The 21,012-nt window shown below is 38.8% G+C and overlaps 1 protein-coding gene and 1 pseudogene across 1 annotated transcript in view; both read right to left on the bottom strand.

Moving 5' to 3' along the window:
- The window catches only part of KCNN2 (potassium calcium-activated channel subfamily N member 2), an 827,086-nt gene that overhangs the window by 659,171 nt on the left and 146,903 nt on the right, over positions 1-21,012 (bottom strand). The window lies entirely within an intron of this gene.
- On the bottom strand, positions 1,232-2,488 carry LOC117980350 (NADH-ubiquinone oxidoreductase chain 1-like; annotated as a pseudogene).

Below are 21,012 nucleotides of genomic sequence, written 5' to 3'. Positions count from 1 at the left end.
TGGCAAGGCGTCCTCCGCCCGTAGCCCGAAGATTGGAAAGCAAGGGCGCCATATTGTGGAATGTTCCGGAATGCCGTTAGATGTCGAAGTGGGCAGCGATTGACAACTGTGGGCCTTTGACAGTTACTGGCTAGGCTCTAGGCTAGGCTAGGCTGGCCTTGGAAAGCAAGGGCGCCATCTTGTGGAATGTTCCGAAATGCCGTTAGGTGTCGAAGTGGGCAGCGGTTGACAACTGTGGGCCTTTGACAGTTTAGGCTAGGCTAGGCTAGGCTAGGGAGATGGGTAGAAGCAGTGTGGTAAGGATAATGAGTGTAGGGAGGAAGGGGGTGGGTTTTGTATGTTCGAATTGTCATTTTATTTTTAAGTTGTTGGATATAGGAAGTAGTGTAATTGAGGTGGAATAGATTAGGCGTAGGTAGAAATAGAGGTTGAGGAGAGTGATAATGGCCATGATGGTGGGGATAATGAGGCTATTGTTTTTTGTGAATTCTTCAATGATAATTCATTTGGGCAAGAAGCCGGTTAGTGGGGGTAGGCCTCCTAGGGAGAGGAGGGTGGATGGAATTAGAGGAGTTAATCATGTTAGCTTGTTTCAGGTGCGAGATAGTAGTAAGGTTGTGGTGCTGGAGTTTGAGTAACAGAAATGCGGTAGTAGTTAGGGTGATGTAAATAGTTAAATTAAGAATGGTTATGTTGGGGTTGTATGGTAGAACTGCTAGTATTCAGCCTATGTGGGTGATTGAGGAGTATGCTAGGATTTTGTGCAGCTGGGTTTGGTTTAGTCCACCTCAGCTGCCTGCTATAATGGATAAGATTGAAAGAGTGAGGAGAAGGTTTACGTTCAGTGATGAAGAAATTTGGTATATAATTGAGATGGGGGCTAATTTTTGTCATGTGAGGAGGAGTAGGCCGGATATTAGGGGGGTGCCTTGGGTAACTTCTGGAACTCAGAAGCGAAAGGGGGCTATTCCTAGTTTTATTGCCATGGCTATTATAATTATTAATGATGAGCACTGATTAGTAGTATTGGTTATGGTTCATTGTCCGGAGAATATGTTGTTGGAGAGGACAGCTATTAGGAGAATTATGGACGTGGTTGCTTGTGTGAGAAAATATTTGATGGCAGCTTCTGTGGAGCGAGGGCTTATTTTTTTGGTTAGAACTGGGATAAAAGCTAGCATGTTTATTTCTAGGCCTACTCAGGTAAAAAATCAGTGTGAGCTTAGCGCTGTAATGAGTGTGCCTGCAAAGATGGTAGAGTAGATGATGGGTTGGGCTAGGGGATTAATTAGTACGGGAAGGGTATAACCAACATTTTCGGGGTATGGGCCCGATAGCTTATTTAGCTGACCTTACTTTAGGATGGGGTGTGATAGGTGGCACGGAGAATTTTGGATTCTCAGGGATGGGTTCGATTCTCATAGTCCTAGAAATAAGGGGATTTGAACTCCTATTATTTACTCTATCGAAGTAATTCTTTTATCAGACATATTTCTTAGGTTTGAGGGGGAATGCTGGAGATTGTAGTGGGTATGGAGATGTATCACATGAGTGATGCTAGGGTGAGTGGTAGGAAGTTTTTTCATAGGAGGTGTATGAGTTGGTCGTAGCGAAATCGGGGATATGCTGTTCGAATTCATAGGAACAGGGAGGTTAGAAGTAGAGCTTTGGTGACAAAATATGTCGTGTAGAGTTCAGGGGAGTGTGCATTGTATGTTGTTCCTAGGAAGATTGTAGTGGTGAGGGTATTTATTATAATAATGTTTATGTATTCGGCCATGAAAAATAGGGCAAAGGGGCCTGTGGCATATTCGATGTTAAAGCCTGAGACTAATTCAGATTCTCCTTCAGTAAGGTCGAAGGGGGTTCGGTTGGTTTCTGCTAGTGTAGAGATAAATCATATTATGGCCAAGGGTCATGATGGCAGGATTAGTCAGAGGTGCTCTTGTGTTGTGATAAGGGTAGAGAGGTTGAAGGAACCACTTATTAGTAGTGTTGATAATAGAATAATGGCTAGAGTGACTTCATATGAGATTGTTTGGGCTACTGCTCGTAATGCGCCGATCAAGGCGTAGTTTGAGTTTGATGCTCACCCTGATCAGAGGATTGAGTAAACGGCTAGGCTAGAGGTGGCTAGGATAAATAGGAGGCCTAAGTTAAGGTTGACTAGGGGGTTAGGCATGGGGAGGGGAGTTCATAGTAGGAGGGCGATGGTGAGGGCTAAGGTTGGGGCGGTGATGTAGAGGGTGATGGTTGAAGTGGAGGGTTTTAGGGGTTCTTTAGTGAAGAGTTTTATGGCGTCAGCGAAAGGCTGTAGTAGTCCGTAGGGATCTACAATGTTGGGGCCTTTGCGTAGTTGTATGTAGCCTAGAATTTTTCGTTCGGTTAGCATTAGGAATGCTATTGCGATTAGGATAGGTACAATGAGGAGTAGGAGGTTGGTCATGGGTATATTGTTAAGAAGAGGAATTGAACCTCTGATTATAAAGTTTTAAGTTTTATGCGATTACCGGGCTCTGCCATCTTAACAAACCCTGTTCTTGGGTGGGTATTGGTGTGGTATTAAATTGAGATGATATCATTTATGGGGGAAGGCGCTTTGTGAAGTAGGCCTTATTTCTCTTGTCCTTTCGTACGGGGAGAAATTTAGAACAGATAGAAACCGACCTGGATTACTCCGGTCTGAACTCAGATCACGTAGGACTTTAATCGTTGAACAAACGAACCTTTAATAGCGGCTGCACCATCGGGATGTCCTGATCCAACATCGAGGTCGTAAACCCTATTGTTGATATGGACTCTGGAATAGGATTGCGCTGTTATGCCCGCCTCTTCACGGTAGGTCAATTTCACTGGTTGAAAGTAAGAGACAGCTGAACCCTCGTGGAGCCATTCATACAAGTCCCTATTTAAGGAACAAGTGATTATGCTACCTTTGCACGGTTAGGGTACCGCGGCTGTTAAACATATGTCACCGGGCAGGCGGTGCCTCTAATACTGATGATGCTAGAGGTGATGTTTTTGGTAAACAGGCCGGGTAAGATTTGCCGAGTTCCTTTTACTTTTTTTAACCTTTCCTTGTGGGCATGCCTGTGTTGGGTTAACAGTGGGGGTAATAATGGCTTGTTGGTTGTTTGTAGATATTGGGCTGTTAATTGTCAGGTTAATATTTTGGTCTGATGTAGGCTTATGCGGAGGAGAATGTTTTCATGTTACTTATACTAACATTAGCTCTTCTATAGGGTAATAGATTGGTCCAACTGAGTGTAAGGAGTTCAGTTGTATGTTTGGGATTTTTTAGGCTATGGGTGTTGATCTTGAATCTAGGCTAGGCTAGGCTAGGCTGGGCTGGGCTAGGCTGGGCTGGGCTGGGCTGGGCTGGGCGGGGCGGGGCGGGGCTAGGCTGGGCTAGGCTAGGCTACATTTACAGTGCACCAGAAATTCTAATTCTTTTCAACTATATAAATAGATCAAAGAAAAGAGTTACCAACTTAAAAATGTTGGTGGGAAAGGAGTTACATAAATGTTTAGAATTCTTTTACTGAATATGTGAGAAAAAAAAGTTTGATATTATTGCCCTAGTGAGTATTTTTCCGCTTACTCTATTTTGAGAGGGGTGAATTCCCTTGCTTGTCAATAAAGGCTGTCTTGGATGGTGTTTGCCTAAAGGGTTTAAGTGCAGGGGAAGGGAAACAGACTTCTACTTTAAACTATCAATTCTGCCTTCTCATGCCCAGAAAAGATCATAAAAAGAGACCACCAGGATCCATAATCAGAAAATCCCCTGCAGAGGCCGAGCTACAGGCTGGGAGCATTGAAACCCTCCACTTGAGATAGAGGCTGAAAGCAATGTCGTAATATTTAAATATTGTTTAGACATTGCAATTATTAAGAAATAAATTTCATTCTCAATAAGATTTAAAGAATGGAGCAGGCTGACACAGAGAAAGAGTTCACCAAAATTTGGCCAGTATATATTTAGAAAGCCATTTCTATTGGAAAGTAGATGAGGCCATTTTAAAGTCCTCTACTCAACAAAAGATCCTCTGTACACGATCTGAAGAACAAAATCAACCCTTTCTAATGAATGGCATAACAATTTTGGAATTCTAGAGGATTCTGAATCTCTTACAGATATGAAACCCGTGGCTCAAAAAAGCTGAATGCCTTGCCCAAGGTCACACAGTTTTTTAGTGACAGGTGTAATAAAAGACTCCATTTCCTACCTTCTCAGTCTTTTGCTCTTTCCACTCTATGACCAGAAAGGTTAAGCCACAAATAGTCTCTTAGTCGCCAATTTCCCATGCCACCGAAGACTTTATATGCAAGGGAATGTTGTTAAAATCACCTGAGAGTGATCACCTGTTGTTGGGAACAGCTGAGCAACCAACACAGCTCATAAAGCCAGAGAAGACAGATGGCAGCTTCCTGAGTGCGTGATATATTCTCTAACATTATTTGAGAAAGAAAATAACTTTAAAATACTACAAAAATTCTTTATAATGAACACTGTTCCAATGTTGATATAAAAACTTGGTCTGGTAAAATGTCCCTCTTCCTTTTTCCTGAAATATGGGAAGCATGTGGGTTCCTTTCCTAATCTTGCTGCTGTTCAAAGCAGAGAAAAATTCCCCTGTGATTTTACTGCTGCAGACAGCAAACATCACTCTGCCACAAGCAAGGCGAAAGAAAATGATACAGCATTCACTTGTAATTAAGGCTGTAGATTACAGTTCAGGAAAAATAAATCCAAACCTTCATTAGAAGCCTGAACTGGCATGATGGAAGAAAATATTCCACCAAACTACTGATACATCATTTTTTTGAAAACAGTTATGATTCAGCATATTGGTTCATATTAATTTAGGCTGTATATAGAAAACTGAGTAGGTATAGATAATTGGCTTTTCCAAGACCTGGTTTATAATAGAAGAGTGAGGAGGGTATAAAAATACAAGTTCTACAAGATGTACATTCAAACACAAATTAGATTTCATCCAGACTAAAGAAGAAAGCTGACTGACAGAATAAGTTCGAGAGGAATTGATTGGCAGGCCTCAGTTTTGACAAGAGATTAAAATAAGAGGAGAAACAGGATAGCAAGAAGACATTATGAGAGGAGGATGACAAATCATTGGCCAGCTTGACAACTTGAGGTTATTCGGGTCTTGGTGAAAAAAAAAAAATAGCAGAATAGGTTTTAAGGAGGTTTTGAAACTACCTTTAATTGACAGAAGTATTATGATTTCCTGGGAGGAGTGAGAAGGAAAGCCCCAGAGAAGCCACTGCGCAAGCTGCCCCCTCCTCCCCACGGAATCAGAGCACACCAAGAGAAAACCACATGGAAGAGGACAGGCACCAGCTGCCCACCACTGGCTGCTTGAATCCATTTTATATTTCAAGTATCCAGATGTAAAGAAGCAACAAGAGCCTAACTACATAAGCTGACCTTGAACTCCTCTTTGCCCCTAGAAAGGAATCTTGTCATTGAAGCCTAGAGAAGAACTCTGCACCTTGGAAGTTGATGTATTGTCAATAGAGGAGACTATGTCTTGAGTCTGATTACGTCTTGTGTCCAGATAATTCTCCTGTTGTGTGGGAGGCTGCTTTAAAAACTGTGGAGATTATCTTATCAGGAAGCTAGCATGTAGGATCATGGTGTAGATCCAGAGGATTTTGTAATCGTTACAGACCTGCAGCCCTTGGGCAGAGTTTTTTTTTTTTTTTTTTTTTTTTTTGAGACGGAGTCTCGCTCTGTCGCCCAGGCTGGAGTGCAGTGGCGCGATCTCGGCTCACTGCAAGCTCCGCCTCCCGGGTTCACGCCATTCTCCTGCCTCAGCCTCCCGAGTAGCTGGGACTACAGGCGCCCGCTACCACGCCCGGCTAATTTTTTTTTGTATTACACCATGCTCCAGCATTTAGATCTGCATTTATGACATGGGATGCTTTCTCTGTTAACAAAAAGTTGAGTGCATCCCATGAACACCATGTTTCCATGCGCTGATTTTAGAAACTATCCTAAAAGGGGCTTTATAATTATTTCCTAAGTACCTGACTCTGGCTGTTAGTTTATCCTATAATCAATGCCTATAAGTTTAAGTCATTGAACATTAAAAACCATGGACTTGGCTGGGCACGGTGGCTCACACCTATAATCCCAGCACTTTGGGAGGCCGAGGCGGGTGGATCACGAGGTCAGGATATCGAGACCATCCTGGCTAACACAGTGGAACCCTGTCTCTACTAAAAATACAAAATATTAGCCAGGTGTGGCGGCAGGTGCCTGTAGTCCCAGCTACTCGGGAGGCTGAGGCAGGAGAATGTGTGGACCCAGGAGGTGGAGCTTGCAGTGAGCCGAGATCGCATCACTGCACTCCAGCCTCGGAGACAGAGTGAGACTCCATCTCAAAACAAAACAAAACCATATGAAAAACCATGGACTTAATTCAGTCACACTAGCATTTCTTAAAATGAGGTGTCTATGTAGTTAAAAATAACATCAACAGCTTCTTAACTTTAAAATTACAAAATAGTATTATTTAAAATCTTCCCTCTCTTTTCACTCCCACAGGCTCCATATCTGTGCTCATTTTGAACTCTGTGAGAGTTCAAAGCCATGAGATTGGCCATAGACATTCCCCAATTCTTCACAATATTTCCCTCAGTATACCTTAATACCCCCTGGTGTTGAGTGGGGCCAGCTTTATATACACATTTCCTTTATATAATATCAAATTCCTTCATTGACACTATGACTAAAGTACCTGGCATCATCTCCTGGTATCTCTAGACTTTCCTCCTTTGGCAGTTCTCTGTGTGCTCACATCTGATAGCAACAGCAGAGCAGCTCTGCCCTGCTCCAGGTTATTCCCTACCTAATTTTCTTCACTGAAAAGACAGAGATGAAAGTAATGTAATGGCTGTGGGCAGCATGAGCTCTGACTTTAAAACTGACTAGATAAGCAGCAAGTTTAACCTACCTACCATACCATGTCCTCCTTCACCCTCTCAATGCACTGCCTTCTAGGTGCAGTCTGTGAACTTCTCAGTGAATGGTCCCTTCTGCTTATAGTCAGTGCTTGGAAATGCAAATTTGAATCCTCTTCAAGGACCCAAATGGCTTTGTGATATCATCACCATAATCAAGAAACAAAGTACATTTCTAACGGGGTAGGATGACTATGTGTTTATGACTAATACATACTCTTTGGAAGATTTTATTTCCATTAACAGTTGAAACAAAACAAAACCAAACCAAACAACTAGTATAGTTATTACCGATTCACTTTGAGAAGTGAAGAATTTACCTTTGAAATCTCAGTGAATACATATTTTAGATCCCATTTGAACTCTCATCACGTATTTCATGAGGAAATGAGAAGCAACACTTTTAAAGTAAAGCCAACAAGTAGCATATTAGACCACAGGACCCTTAATATTTATAACCTAAAACTCAGGGAGTAAAGGATGGCAAAAACCCTCCAGACAAAATATTCCATTTCTTCCATTAAAATTGCTTCCATATTTAGCTTTCTAAGGGTAAAAACTAACATTTGCTTAGCACACTTATAGATATAAAGTTTAGTGCTTATTTATTAAGGTTTTTCCATTGCCTGAAAAAATGGTTTTTTTTAAAAAAAGGTTATAAAATGAAAAAGGGAATTGAAATGAGTACTAGAATTCCAAAACCCTTAAATATCTGTTATTTCACTTAAGCCAGACAACAGCACTGCGAAGCAGGTAATGCTGTGTCCGTATGGGTGAATGAGGAAACACAGCCCAGCTGGGTTAAGTGACATCAGCACAGCACACTAAGAGAATTGTGCAGACAAGACCCCAGCCCTCCAAAGCTGGGTGCCTCATATTCCCACAGCCCAATGTAGACTCACTCTTATAAGGGCTCAAGCTTAAATTTAAAACTACTTTTCATGTATGAGTATCAAATAAAATTAAATCATCTGAATTATGTTTACTGCTTTTTCTTTCTTTTTTGTTTGGCTTGGTTTGGTTCTAGTGGTTGCCCAAGAGTTTGCATTATATACTTTTTTTTTTTTGCAACTAACCTAAGTTCACTTTCAAATAATACTGAATGGGTGGTACCTTATAACAGAGTATTCACAATTCCATCCTCCAATCCCTTGTAACATGGCTGTCATTCTTTCCCTTACCCATCAGCTATACTTACCCAATACATTATTGCTATAATTATTTTGGACAGTTATCTACTAGCTCAGATATGATTAAGAAAAATAAAGATTTTATTTTACCTTCATTTATTCCCTCTCTAAAACCCTTCATTTCTTTATAGAGATCCACATTTCTGACTTATATCATTTTCTTTTTTTCAAAAAAATTTATTTAGATATTTCTTGCAAGGCAGGTATACTACTGACACATTTCCTCAGTTTTTGTCCAAGAAAGCCTCGATTTCTCCTTCACATGTGAAGAATAATTTCACTAGATACAAAATTCTAGGTTGATAACTTTTTCTTTCAACACGTTAAATATTTCATTCCCTGATTTTCATTGCATAGTTTCTGAGGAGAAGTCTGATGTAATTCATATCTTTGCTCCTCTAAAGATAAGGTTCCTCTGCATATACGCTAGGGCTCATTCAAAATTTTCTGTCTTTGGTTTTCTGCAACCTAAATATAAAATGTCCAGATATAGATTTTATTTTTTAAGGATTTGTCCTTCTTCTTGTTCCCTGAGCTTCCTGACTTTATGGTTTGGTTTCTGTCATTAATTTTAGAAAATCCGCAGCTGCTACTACTTCAAATATTTTTTCTGTACCTTTCTCATTTTCTTTTCCTCTGGTGTTCCTATGATGCCTATGCTAAACCTTTTGTAATTGTCCCATAGTTCTTGGATAGCCTGCATATTTTTTCATTCTTTTTTCTGTTTGTTTTTCAGTTTGGGAAGTTTCTACTGAATTATTTTCAATCTCATTTATTCTGTCCTCAGCATGTCCAGTCTGCTCATGAGCCCATCAAAAGCATTCTTCAATTTTGTCACAGTGTTTTTGATTTTGGCATTTCCTTTTGATTCTTAGTTTATTGTTCATCTGTTCTTGCATGTTGTTTATTTTTTCCATTAAATTCTTTAGCATATTAATTACAGTTATTTTAAATTTATTATCTGATGATTCCAAAAGTTCTGCCATAGCTGAGTCTAGTTCCAGTACTTGCTTTTTCTCTTCAGGTTGTGATTTTTCTTACCTTTTAGTATAATTTGTAGTTTTTCTGTTGAAAGTTGTACATAAGGTATCTGGTAATAGGAGCTAAGGTGGATAGATCTTCAGTGTGAGGTGTTATGTTTATCAGGCTAGGAGTTAGGCTGTTTCATGTTTGCTATAGCTGTAGGTGTCAGAGGCTAAAATTTTCTCTAGTGTCCCTGTTTTTGATGTTACTGTTGTCTTTGGCTTTCTCTAAAAACTTCTTCTTAACTAGAGTCTGAGCTTTGCATTACATTCAGCTGTAATCTCATTATTATCCAGGAGCCCTGTTGATGTGATAGTAAGGTATGTAGGGAGGAAAAGTGTTCTATTCTCCTGTGGTTAGGTCTCAGGCTTTGGTGAGCCTGTGTTCTGGTGCTTTTACTTCGGGTAATTTTTCTTCCCCCACATCAAATAAGACTCTGCTGAACGTATTCTCCTTCTGGATAGGCCTTTGTTAATAGAGAATGCTCTGGATTTATCCCCAAATAATTATTTTTCCTCACCCCCTGCCCAAACACAGGGGTTTTTTTCTCTGATCTTCGCCATGAGAACCTGGTGGGACTGCTTAAGGTACAAACCCACACAAGCTGCAGTTTTAAATTCTCAGGCTATTCTACACACAGCCTCTAGCAGTCCCTTGAAGCTGCTGTTTAAGTGTTCCTACCAGCTACTGGCTCCAGCAACTTATGCTTTAGCAAAACCAATCTGCAATCTTCACTTGCCTGTCTCTCCAATTTATCCAGTAGCAGTTTATCCTGAGACCTCAATTTTCTCATGATGTTTTGATTTTCAGTGTGTAGCTTTTTTCTTGCTGTGAAGGTAGAACTGATGACTTGCAAACTATTTATGTGTTGAAGAATAAACCATAAGTCCTCAATTATACCTACATAGAATGTAAATCATATTTTGTTTAGTTATTTTAGACCACATCCTGTAATTCTTCTAGGTAATACTATAGAGAACAACAGTTCAATTTTAATGCTGGAGTGCTTAGTGAACTACAATCTGCTGTCACAAAATACTTTCCAGAATAGGTCTAAATCAATATCATATAAAATTGTCCTTTAAAAGAATGAAACAATAATACAAATTATTGTCTATATACAAACAGATTACGTCAAGGAATGTATAAGGCAGTCATACAAATTATAGTAAGGAAATATGGCTTTTAAAATAGCTGGTTGACATCTGACCTTTGACAAGGTTGACATAAAGAAGCAATGGGGAAAGGACTCCCCATGGTGCTGGGATAACTGATAACCACATGCAGAAGATTGAAACTAGACCCTTTCCTTACACTATATACAAAATTCAACTCCAGATGGATTGAAGACTTAAATGTAAACCTAAACTATAAAAACCCTGGAAGATAACCTAGAAAATACCATTCTAGACATAGGACCTGACAAAGATTTCATGATAAAGACACCAAAAGCAAATACAACAAAACAAAAAATTGACAAATGGAACCTAATTAAACTAAAGAGCTTCTGCACAGCAAAAGAAACTGTTAACAGAGTGAACAAACAACCTACAGAATGGAAGAAAATATTTGCAAACTATGTATTCATCAAAGGTCTAATACTAAGAATCTATAAGGAACTTAAACAAATTAACAAGCAAAAAACAACCACATTAAAAAGTGAGCAAAGGACCTGAACAGACACTATTCAAAAGAAGATGTACAAGTGGCCAAAAAACCTGTGAAAGAATACTCAACATCACTAATCAGAGAAATGCAAATAAAAATCACAACGAGATGCCATCTCATACCAGTCAGAATGGCTAGTATTTAAAAGTCAAAAAAAAAAAAAAACAGATGCTGGCAAGGTTGCAGAGAAAAAGGTAACAATTATACACTGCTGGTGAGAATGTAAATTACTTCAGCCATCCTGGAAAGCAGTTTGGCAATTTCTCAAAAAACTTGAGAAACAGAACTGCCATTCAACCCAGCAATCCCATTATTGGGCATATACCGAAAGGAATATAAATTACTCTACCATAAGGACACATGCACACAAATGTTCATTGCAGCACTATTCACAATAGCAAAGACATGGAATCAATCTAAATGCCCATCAGTGGTAGACTAGATAAAGAAAATATGGTACATATACACCAGGGAATACTACACAGCCATAAAAGAGAATGAGATAATGTCCTTCGAAACTCCAACATGTATGGAGTTAGAGGCCATTGTCCTAAGCAAGCAAACACAGAAATAGAAAACCAAATACCACATATTCTTACCTATAAGTGGGAGCTAAACATTGGGCACACATGGACACAAAGAAGGGAACAATAGACACTGGGGCCTACTCAAAGGTGGAAGGAAGGAAGATAGTGAGGATTTAAAAACTACCTATCAGGTGGTATGCTTATCACTTGGGTGATGAAATAATCTGTACACTAAACCCTCATGACACTCAATTTACCTATATAACAAATCTGCACATTTATCCCGAGCCTAAAATAAAAGTTTAAAAAATACAAATAAAAATCTTATTTTAAAAAAATCTTATTTAAAAAAATAGGTTGAGCAAAGAAAGTAGGAATCAAAACACAACCTATAAAATGACCAGTCCTTAAAAAAATACCTTAATAAATGCCTATCATGTACCTTCAATATACTAAATACATAACATGTTTTTTTCTGACTCCTAAAAGCTTTGTGAGGTATGACAATTATCACTTTTTTATAGATGGCAGAATTGAGGCCCAGACAGGTTAAGTAACCTGCCTAAGTTCTCAGTAGGAGATAGATAGCTGGATGTATAGAAAAAAAGGTAGATAGATTATAGATAGATAGATAGATAGATGATAGATAGATAGATAGATAGATAGAGTTTATCTTTGTAACATGTCAGGAAAGTTGGAGTCAGGTTAGTGTCAGCGTTCTCCTGACAAATCAAAATGCCATTTGAAGCAATCTAGAGGGAGAGTGGTACTCTTCTGAGGGCAGCTCATGAGGATGCCAAGCTAGAGAAGAAAGACACAAATATGTGGGAGGAGTCTAGAAAAACAAGGCCATAGCCAAGAAATTCTAGAAAATGGGTTGGGCTGATAGAGCAACACTTGGAGAATGGGCTATCAAGCTGGTAAACAAGGCAGTGGAGAGATGGAACTGGTGCTTGAGGTACAAAACAAACCAGACATACCCATGTAGGAGATTTGTGTTAAGCCTCACACACAAACAGAAAAAAACAAAGGCATGGTAGGGCCACAGGTAAGGGCTCACCAAGAATGCCACACTACATTGGACAGGGTACTTGGCCCTTCTTCAGTACCTCCTTGCTTACAGACTCCATGTTTTCTTCACTGACAGTGAGGTGAAATGGATACAGGGGACAATCTATAGCACAACACAGCTCTCTCTCCCCTGCTCACCATTGCACACTTTCTTGGCCTCTGTCCTTGTTGTAGACCAAGTCTTACTCTACCCCACTTCAGGGCTGTTATCTGTGCTATTCCCTCTGGAGTAATCCTCTCCTCTACCCACCCATGTACTTTGTAATGATATATGTTACTTGTGTGCTTGTTCAATTTATGGTTTCCCAATTATCTACAGGCTCTCAGAGAGCAAAGACTATATTTGTTTTATGTGCCATTAAATGACCCAGAATGTTTAATACATGGTAAGAACCTATAAGTACTTAATGAATGAATGACTAGCTCTGCTACTGTACTGAGAATTCCTGCTCCCTTTACCCAATCACTGGAAGCCGCCATGAGATTACCATTAGATCTGAGGAAAGAAAAGGATGAGAGTTGGGGCAGGTGGTAACAGTATGGTAGAAGCAAAGCCAAGTCATAGCTGCGTGGCAGACTGGAGCATCTGTCAAGGTAACAGGGCACTGAATAACTATGAATGCACTCATAAAACAAGCCACAGTTGGGAAGCCAAAGGAGTTGAGAGGAATAGCATAGACAGAGAGAGATCTACGCAGAGTAAGGCAAGGCTCTGGCACTGAAGGCTATGCAGTGCCAGTGGGGATGTTTCTTAAAGGCCAACAGCAGAATGGACAAGCCAACAGGAGGTCAAGTTACCATTTGATTTCATTGACTTCAGAAAGAGGTGTTGCCATACTGGATAACCAAGTTTCCCATAAGACAACAACTAGAAACGGAAAAACTTGAACTTGAGTAGACTAAAGGATATCTCATATTTTATATCTACAAATCTAATTATCCTGTTAAGAAAGAAAATATTAAGTCTTTGAGTAAAGTAAGTACCTCAGAAATAGCAATCATCTAGTGTCATTATTTAAACTTTGTTATCAAGGTTAAAACAAAGCAAAAATTTTAATTTCTCACCTGGATTTTTTATCAGCTAAATCTCTGCACACATTAAAATAATTAAGAAAGTTAAAATTTAGTGATAAAACTGAAGTTTGATAAGATTGGGTTGATACAATAAGATCTGTGTCTACCATAGTGTCTTTAACTTGGTTAAGTCAATAGGACACTAAATCCTTTAATTCCTCCTCCTGAAATACAGAGAGACTATTTCTCTCCATCTTATATATATTCATGAGTTATGAAATAAGGTGACATATATAACTTCCACTAAGGGCCTTTAAAAAATGGTTATCCAAATAGAAGGTATTGTGCATATTTATACGAATGAGTGACTTTTTCCCCTAAATTGAAGAATTAAAGTCCAAGGTCACCCAGCTACTAAGTAAGTGCCACGTCAAGTTTTCACCATTTCACCATTCCAGAATATCCCCAAATATCATTTAATATCATCAATTCAATGGCATTTATTTCTCAATGTATTCATAGAACAATTTTTGTTGTTTTGAAATTAAGAAGATAAAGTCAGTTTTACCAACATTATTTTGGAACATTAAATTACCACATTTCAAGTTATTCTCACCTTCTCTCATTTGATAGAACTGAAGTCTAAGAAAATAAAATTTTGGTCCTATTCACCCTGAGAAATTACATAAGGAATTATATAACGAAATATTAGCTCTATATCATAAGATGAAAAGGATTGTTCCCTGCCTCATTCGCTTGATGATATCTTTGCTCTCACCTCATGGTTACCACAGATAACATTCAATATCTTTCTAAACAATCTTCACATTTATTATTTACTGTTCTCCCTCTACTCCACCTTCCTATCCTACTTCCTGTTGTCAGAGCATCCCAAGCTCCTATCCTGCCTCCGTGCCTTAGTGCTTGCTCTTTCTTCAGCCTACATGACAACATTCTTCCTTCAGGGTTTTCAGCATGACTGATTCCTTATTTTCAGGCGTCAGCTCAAATGACACCTCTTCAAAGAGATGTCCCAGACCACTTCTTGCCCTCACACAGTTTTTATCACATGACCCTATTTTCCTTCCAAGCACGTATTACAATTATCATTCATCTTTTTAGTATGCTTTTTACTACTTTCTCATTTATCCCTCTCCACTAGAATATTAGCTCCATGGGCACAGGAATTCTATCTATAGTGTTGACTGCTGTTCAGAACTACACCTAGTGCCTGGCGCATGGCAGTAATTGACCGTATTTGTTGCATTAGTTGACGAATAAATCCATATAAGCAAGACATTCTCCACAAGCAGGGATTAGTCAAAATATATCTTCCAAAAATGTCAAGAGTAATCACATGGCCTGAGCTATTTAGATGAGTCAGTATGCAGAAACAGAGGTATCACTCCCCAGGCTCTGAAATGGAGCAAGACCTAGAGATAAGCTGATATGCTGACATCACTGAATAAGCCACACAAATAACCCAGTTAGCCAAATGATGGCAGTCAGTTTGTACTCTTCAAGTTGATCCAAGAGACTAACACAGAATGGTCCTTTCTATAATGGCACAGATTGAATTTGGATGTTTTTTGTTAAAGTGAACATTTTATAATCAATTTCACCAAGTTTAATTTACAAAGAAATAAAATTGAAATTATTCTAAAGAATCCTGCAAATACCATGTCCTATGGGAAAGTGAGATTATAGCAATGTATTAAGAAAGGAAGGTGGCCGGGCGCGGTGGCTCACGCCTGTAATCCCAGCACTTTGGGAGGCCGAGACGGGTGGATCACGAGGTCAGGAGATCGAGACCATCCTGGCTAACACGGTGAAACCCCGTCTCTACTAAAAATACAAAAAATTAGCCGGGCGTGGTGGTGGGCGCCTGTAGTCCTAGCTACTCGGGAGGCTGAGGCAGGAGAATGGCGTGAACCCGGGAGGCGGAGCTTGCAGTGAGCCGAGAGAGATTGCGCCACTGCACTCCAGCCTGGGGGACAGAGCGAGACTCCGTCTCAAAAAAAAAAAAAAAAAAAAAAAAAAAAAAAAAAAAAGAAAGGAAGGTAATTGGAAAAGTCATCAAATGGTTATTAAATAAACATATATGTATACTTATGTTTGTTGATGTACAAAACTGAAGAATTTTGAAGTTGCAACACTTCAACACAACAGTAGTCTAGATACTGAAGAACAAGATGCACCAATTATATAAAAACCTTAAGCTGTCATCTGACAAACGTCACTGTGATTATAAGCTGTACCCAGTCATTAGGGAAAAGCACTAGGCAAAGTCCAAGTTTGTGGACTTGCCGTATTCACACATAAAGAAAGATGTAAAAAAGAATTGATTTGTAAAGAATAATGCTTAAACTATTTTTTAAATAACAATAATAATGTAAATTCCCAAGCACATGATGGACTGAGGTTTATGTGCCTCTGCTGATCTCTCACTGGCATCGTGGATGTGGGTTACAGGATGGCCAGTGCTTTATCTTCAAAGGCAAGGCCCTGCTATCCAGATGCTTCCTGGGAAGGATTTGCAGTCCTAAAGGACCTCAGTGCCTCATTCAAGTATTTCCCACATAGAGGTTGGCCTGTGGAATTACTGATGCTGTTCATTTTTTTAGCTGTATGAGCATTTTGTTTCTGAATCTAGATCCACTTCTTCCTCTCACTCTGTATGTTATACTCATTTTCAGCTATAATGTTGCATTTGTTTCATAGTATAACAAAATATCACCCAAGAAATCTAACACTACAGTTGTTAGCAGCTATCAGCAAACAAATGTATTAAAAGCTTGGGTTGATTGTGTGTGTTCCACAACCAGCTGAACAACTTTCAAAGAGAGGAATGTTAATATCAGAATCCCACAACCCTCTTTCCCCCTTTTCCCTTAATATTTACTAAAGTAATTCTTGTTTTAGAGTTTTCTACTCACTTCCATGCAAGATAAATTATTGATCTCAAACTGTGATAAACTTTACTTAAAATACATGTCATGTGTGTATGAATAACGCCAAGTTTACTTCTTACAACTCAGACCTCAGTGCTCCCTGGCTGGTGCTGCTACTTCTGAGGGGATGCAATGAGGCTGGTTCTGAGAATGTGAAAATAAAAGCTGGAGACTTGAACCAACCGCACTGCTAAGATGAAGGGGCATTGCTATGGCCATGCTGTTAGCAACAGGAAACAAACTGAACAGCCCTCCTCCAGCCTTCTAGTCTTTTCTCTAGCACCTCCTATCAGCAGACCTAACAGAAAACTAGCAGGCAAAAGAGAAATATGTTTTTGCAGAATCACAGCCCCAGCATTAGGAAGCAGAGTATAGGCAAGTGGATTTGGAGCCAAGTGACAATAGCACACCCACCCCCCTCCCACTTGGTCTCAGGGATCAGCTATGTGTTCACTTTGCTGCAGCTTGGTGGCTACTCGAGGCTACTCAGTTGAAGAATTCAACTTGTTTACCTCTGGAAACAAATATGGACTTTTAGTTATTTATGTTGAAACAGATCATGCAAGTCACCCACTAAATTTCCACTAGCAGAAGCAATGAGCCAGATGCCAAAGATGAATAAACACAACCTTGATCATATGAAGAAATATTTAACTGACAAAAATATTAATATAAATTGGGCCATAGCTTTCAGAGACTTCAAAGTATAACAAAATCTATCCCAATAAGTTATTTTCTTCCAGTATAAATGGTCTGCCTTTTTATTCTACAGTGAATCCAGATTTCTCAGTAATTCAAGGACTGATGGACTGGTTGGCAGATCTCAAGCTTCTCTCCCTTCTCTCCACAAATACTTTCTTTTCAGCATTTCCACTAGAAAGGAAACAGTGAAAGCTCATTCAATTGCTTTTTCCATTGCTCTCCAGAGGTTCAGTGGGAAAGAGCACAGACTCACTCACTAAAAACTCCAACATTTACCAGCAAAATCCTATGCAGTCTTGAGTAAGACAAGGGAGTGGGCAAACCCCTCTCCCATCCATCCCTAGAATGGGATACAGATTTCCTCAAAGATAAGTTTACAGCCATCAAGCACCCTGTTACTGAATGTGTCATTAATTGCTGAGATCTAAGGATATGAAAAACATCCTGGAGAAATGAAGAATGTTCCCATAGAGACCCATTTCAACACCATAGAAAAAGGGGAAGTTGGGGAGGGGGTATTGAAAGAGGAAAAAGAAATGCTAAAAGAATCCAAATAGTTATGTATAGCCTTAAAAAATACAGAAAGCTTACTAATTCTTTTTTAAAAGCTCACAAAAGAGATTATTCAGGTGTTCAAATGAGAAATTATAAGTTATGATGAGTGGATGAAAATTTAGCCTGTAGAATTTGAAAAAAAAGGACAAAAGTAAAAATATTACAAAGAAAAGCTACACATAAACCATATCTAACATAATCATAACTTGTGTTTATTATTCAAGTGAGAGACTAGAATAGATAAGAAAAAAATGTATTAAAAATAGGTATAATTTTAATATGTAAAATAATACATTGAAGTTAGAGAAATAAAATAAGCAAAAAGAAAGCAAACAAGTAGGAGGAAATTAAGCTAAAATCTAAATTTAATGAAAGAGAAAATACAAACAATAGAAAGGATAAATAAATAAAAACATGCTCCTAAAAAGGAAGGTAAAATAGATCAACCCCGGGAATCCTGATTAACAAAAAGGGAAAAACAAAAGGTAGCAATATTAGGTATGAAAAGGCTGACATAAAGTATAGAAAAGATTAAGAGACTTCTAAGAGAATATCATCTGCAATTCTATATCAATATTTTTTGGAAAGCTGGAAGAAATAGATGAATTTCTAGCACAATATAAGGGGCTAATATTGGTTCAAGAAAAGGTGGAAAATCTGAAAGGACCAATAAACATACTAGGTATTTTAAAAGCAATTTTTAAAATCTACAATATTAAAAAGACACTTGTCCTACATAGGTTTCTGGATGGGCTTTGTAGGTATGTTAAAACTTTACAAACCAGATCATTTCTATAATAATTAAGCTTTTAATATAATAATTTCAGACCACAGTAAAGAAGGGACAGTTATTTTTTTTCATGTATTTATACTTTCTTTTTTTTTAATTTTATTATTATTATACTTTAAGTTTTAGGGTACATGTGCACAATGTGCAGGTTTGTTACATATGTATGTATACATGTGCCATGTTGGTGTGCTGCACCCATTAACTCGTCATTTAGCATTAGGTATATCTCCTAATGCTATCCCTCCCCATTCCCCCCACCCCACAACAGTCCCTGGTGTGTGATGTTCCCCTTCCTATGTCTGTGTGTTCTCATTGTTCAATTCCCACCTATGAGTGAGAACATGTGGTGTTTGGTTTTTTGTCCTTGCAATAGTTTGCTGAGAATGATGGTTTCCAGTTTCATCCATGTCCCTACAAAGGACATGAATTCGTCATTTTTTAAGGCTGCATAGTATTCCATAGTGTATATGTGCCACATTTTCTTAATCCAGTCTATCATTGTTAGACATTTAGGTTGGTTCCAAATCTTTGCTATTGTGAATAGTGCCGCAATAAACATATGTGTGCATGTGTCTTTATAGCAGCATGATTTATAATCCTTTGTGTATATACCCAGTAATGGGATGGCTAGGTCAAATGGTATTTCTAGTTCTAGATCCCTGAGGAATCGCCACACCGACTTCCACAATGGTTGAACTAGTTTAGAGTCCCACCAAAAGTGTAAAAGTGTTCCTATTTCTCCACATCCTCTCCAGCACCTATTGTTTCCTGACTTTTTAATGATCGCCATTCTAACTGGTGTGAGATGGTATCTCATTGTGGTTTTGATCTGCATTTGTCTGATGGCCAGTGATGATGAGCTTTTTTTCATGTGTTTTTTGGCTGCATAAATGTCTTCTTTTAAGAAGTGTCTGTTCATATCCTTTGCCCACTTTTGGATGGGGTTGTTTGTTTTTTTCTTGTAAATTTGTTTGAGTTCATTGTGGATTCTGGATATTAACCCTTTGTCAGATGAGTAGGTTGCAAAAATTTTCTCCCATTCTGTAGGTTGCCTGTTCACTCTGATGGTAGTTTCTTTTGCTGTGCAGAAGCTCTTGAGTTTAATTAGATCCCATTTGTCAATTTTGGCTTTTGTTGGCATTGCTTTTGGTGTTTTAGACATGAAGTCCTTGCCCATGCCTATGTCCTGAATGGTATTGCCTAGGTTTTCTTCTAGGGTTTTTATGGTTTTAGGTCTAATATTTAAGTCTTTAATCCATCTTGAATTAATTTTTGTATAAGGTGTAAGGAAGGGATCCAGTTTCAGCTTTCTACATAAGGCTAGCCAGTTTTCCCAGCATCATTTATTAAATAGGGAATCCTTTCCCCATTGCTTGTTTTTGTCAGGTTTGTCAAAGATCAGATAGTTGTAGATATGCGGCATTATCTCTGATGATTCTGTTCTGTTCCATTCGTCTATATCTCTGTATTGGTACCAGTACCATGCTGTTTTGGTTACTGTAGCCTTGTAGTATAGTTTGAAGTCAGGTAGTGTGATGCCTCTGGCTTTGTTCTTTTGGCTTAGGATTGAGTTGGCGATGTGGGCTCTTTTTTGGTTCCATATGAACTTTAAAGTAGTTCTTTCCAATTTTGTGAAGAAAGTCATTGGTAGCTTGATGGGGATGGCATTGAATCTATAAATTACCTTGGGCAGTATGGCCATTTTCACAATATTGATTCTTCCTACCCATGAGCATGGAATGTTCTTCCATTTGTTTGTATCCTCTTTTATTTCATTGAGGAGTGATTTGTAGTTCTCCTTAAAGAGGTCCTTCACATCCCTTGTAAGTTGGATTCCTAGGTATTTTATTCTCTTTGAAGCAATTGTGAATGAGAGTTCACTCATGATTTGGCTGTTTGTCTGTTATTGGTGTATAAGAACGCTTGTGATTTTTGTACATTGATTTTGTATCCTGAGACTTTGCTGAAGTTGCTTATCAGCTTGAGAAAATTTTGGGCTGAGACGATGGGGTTTTCTAGGTATACAATCATGTCATCTGCAAATAGGGACAATTTGACTTCCTCTTTTCCTAATTGAATACCCTTTATTTCCTTCTCCTCCTACCTGATTGCCCTGGCCAGAACTTCCAACACTATGTTGACTAGGAGTGGTGAGAGAGGGCATCCCTGTCTTGTGCCAGTTTTCAAAGGGAATGCTTCCAGTTTTTGCCCATTCGGTATGATATTGGCTGTGGGTTTGTCATAGATAGCTCTTATTATTTTGAGATACATTCCATCAATGCCTAATTTATTGAGAGTTTTTAGCATGAAGCGTTGTTGAATTTTGTCAAAGGCCTTTACTGCATCTATTGAGATAATCATGTGGTTTTGTCTTTGGTTCTGTTTATATGTTGGATTACATTTATTGATTTGCATATATTGAATCACCCTTGCATCCCAGGGATGAAGCCCACTTGGTCATGGTGGATACGCCTTTTGTTGTGCTGCTAGAATCGGTTTGCCAGTATTTTATTGAGGATTTTTGCATCAATGTT

Source organism: Pan paniscus, chromosome 4 (assembly GCF_029289425.2).
Source record: "Pan paniscus chromosome 4, NHGRI_mPanPan1-v2.0_pri, whole genome shotgun sequence".
Taxonomy (NCBI): domain Eukaryota; kingdom Metazoa; phylum Chordata; class Mammalia; order Primates; family Hominidae; genus Pan; species Pan paniscus.
Note: the sequence above shows the minus strand (reverse complement) of the source record. Positions and strands in the feature narration are given on the sequence as shown.